The sequence below is a fragment of the Polistes fuscatus genome, unplaced genomic scaffold (genome assembly GCF_010416935.1).
Source record: "Polistes fuscatus isolate 324 unplaced genomic scaffold, CU_Pfus_HIC Scaffold14, whole genome shotgun sequence".
Taxonomy (NCBI): domain Eukaryota; kingdom Metazoa; phylum Arthropoda; class Insecta; order Hymenoptera; family Vespidae; genus Polistes; species Polistes fuscatus.
Window position 1 is genome coordinate 4,361,652 of NW_025113042.1, and position 3,048 is coordinate 4,364,699.

Below are 3,048 nucleotides of genomic sequence, written 5' to 3' on the forward strand. Positions count from 1 at the left end.
AGGAAACACAGAGAAATTTAGTATCGTAATATGGGAGCCATTTCTATCTTCTTTCTAAGGATTCCCGATACTAGGAGGATAATCATAAGACATTCAATGGATCAACACGCACAATGGATCAACCACATCAGTTTAAGAACAACGAACAACGTTTTTTTAATAAATTATTATAAATTATATCTTATTTATCTTAAAAATCAGATCTACATTAAAGAAATGTAAAAGAAACTTTCTCTCTCTGTACAAGATTGAAATTTATAAAATATACTTAAATTAAATCAAATAATTTGTTGAATTATTTATATTACCAAAAAACAATTCCTAATTCCTTTTTCCTAAAAAATGAAGATATTTAAAGAACTGAAAAGTATGATTTAAAAAACATAAAGAAAGGATAGCGCGTGCCACTTCCTCGCACATCATGTGATCCTGTTACGAAATTAAATTTTCGACAAAATTTCAAAATTTTCTCGAAAATTGAGATTGTTAACAGGATCACATGATGTGCAAGGAGGTATCTCGATTTCGGATTTTTCCAAGAAATGACGTCATCAGAAATTCCGAGAAGTGACGTCATTTCCAAGAATTTCGAATTTTTCCAAGAAATGACGTCATCAGACATTCCAAGAAATGACGTCCTCAGTAATTCCAAGAAATGACGTCATTTCCAAGAATTTCAGATGACGTCATTTCTTGGAAAAGTCCCGAATAGAGATACCTCCTCGCATATCATGTGATCCTGTTAACAATCTCAAATTTCGAGAAAACTTTGAAACTTTGTCGAAAATTTAATTTGAAATGAAGATATTTAAAGAACTGAAAAGAATGATTTAAAAAACATAAAGAAAGGATGGGGCGTGCCACTTCCTCGTACATCATGTGATCCTGTTAACATTCTCAATTTTCGAGAAAACTTTGAAATTTTGTCGAAAACTTTGAAATTTGTCGAAAATTTAATTTTGTAACAGGATCACATGATGTGCGAGGAGGTATCTCGACTCCGGACTTTTCCAAGAAATGACGTCATCTGAAATTCTTGGAAATGACGTCATTTCTTGGAAAAATCTGAAATTCTTGGAAATGACGTCATTTCTTGGAAAAATCCGAAATTCTTGGAAATGACGTCATTTCTTGGAAAAATCTGAATTTCTTGGAAATGACGTCATTTCTTAGAATTTCTGATGACGTCATTTCTTGGAAAAATCCGAAATCGAAATACCTCCTCGCACATCATGTGATCCTGTTAACAATCTCAATTTTCGAGAAAACTTTGAAATTTTGTCGAAAACTTTGAAATTTTGTAACAGGATCACATGATGTGCGAGGAGGTATCTCGATTCCGGACTTTTCCAAGAAATGACGTCATCTGAAATTCTTGGAAATGACGTCATTTCGTGGAAAAATCCGAAATTCTTGGAAATGACGTCATTTCTTGGAATTTCTGATGACGTCATTTCTTGGAAAAGTCCGAAATCGAAATACCTCCTCGCACATCATGTGATCCTGTTAACAATCTCAATTTTCGAGAAAACTTTGAAACTTTGTCGAAAATTTAATTTGAAATGAAGATATTTAAAGAACTGAAAAGAATGATTTAAAAAACATAAAGAAAGGATGGGGCGTGCCACTTCCTCGTACATCATGTGATCCTGTTAACATTCTCAATTTTCGAGAAAACTTTGAAATTTTGTCGAAAACTTTGAAATTTTGTCGAAAATTTAATTTTGTAACAGGATCACATGATGTGCGAGGAGGTATCTCGACTCCGGACTTTTCCAAGAAATGACGTCATCTGAAATTCTTGGAAATGACGTCATTTCTTGGAAAAATCTGAAATTCTTGGAAATGACGTCATTTCTTGGAAAAATCCGAAATTCTTGGAAATGACGTCATTTCTTGGAAAAATCTGAATTTCTTGGAAATGACGTCATTTCTTAGAATTTCTGATGACGTCATTTCTTGGAAAAGTCCGAAATCGAAATACCTCCTCGCACATCATGTGATCCTGTTAACAATCTCAATTTTCGAGAAAACTTTGGAATTTTGTCAAAAACTTTGAAATTTTGTCGGAAATTTAATTTTGTAACAGGATCACATGATGTGCGAGGAAGTGGCACGCGCCATCCTTTCTTTATGTTCTTTTAATCATACTTTTCAGTTTTTTAAATATCTTCATATCTTAGAAAAAAGGAATTAGGAATTGTTTTTTAGTAATATAAATAATTCAACAAATTATTTGATTTAATTCAAGTATATTTTATAAATTTCAATCTTGTACAGAAAGTTTCTTTTACATTTCTTTAATGTAAATTTGATTTTTAAGATAAATAAGATATAATTTATAATAATTTATTAAAATAACGTTGTACGTTGTTCTTAAACTGATGTGGTTGATCCATTGTGCGTGTTGATCCATTGAATGTCTTATGATTATCCTCCTAGTATCGGGAATCCTTAGAAAGAAGATAGAAATGGGTCCCATATTACGATACTAAATTTCTCTGTGTTTCCTTATTTTCTTATTCTCAGTTTTCTTCTTCTTCTTATGCCAGGAATAATCTTTGTCAGTTTTATTAGCTTTTTACCTAAAAGAGAAAAATATAGAAAGATTATGTAAGAGCATACGGTAACACGAAATGTCGAGAACCGACGAGTACTTACCAACCTACTCTATTATTATAGCTCGTGCATTCGCACAAATGCATACACACACACAACCACAAGCTTGTTTATCGTAAATTAATATCTCGTCACGTCTCTCCTGTAAAAAATAAATATAAAGTTACACGCCGTGTATTCTACGTTACGAATTTAACACCGCTTTCGTTATGCCCAGCAATGTATTTTTTTTTACATGATAATTTTCTCATTGAAAGGGGGGGAAAAAATATATGCAATTCGTTTAACGAAATAAAAATAAAATTTAAAGAGGAAGTATCGAGAGAGTAAGTGGTACGTCACACGAATCGAAGGTTCAGAAGAAGGGCACTTTTGCGAGATCGTGCTAACCGCGTAACCAAGCATTGGGATCGCATGATACCAACCTAT

General features: G+C 32.6%; 1 long non-coding RNA gene across 1 annotated transcript; it reads right to left on the reverse strand.

The window, feature by feature from the left end:
- Positions 1–2,529: 2,529 nt before the first annotated feature.
- On the reverse strand, positions 2,530–2,735 carry LOC122514177. The gene is made up of 2 exons (XR_006302978.1): positions 2,662–2,735; positions 2,530–2,585 (listed from the first exon to the last, which is right to left on the reverse strand). It is a non-coding gene; the product is annotated as an uncharacterized LOC122514177 (long non-coding RNA).
- Between the last annotated feature and the right edge of the window lie 313 nt (positions 2,736–3,048).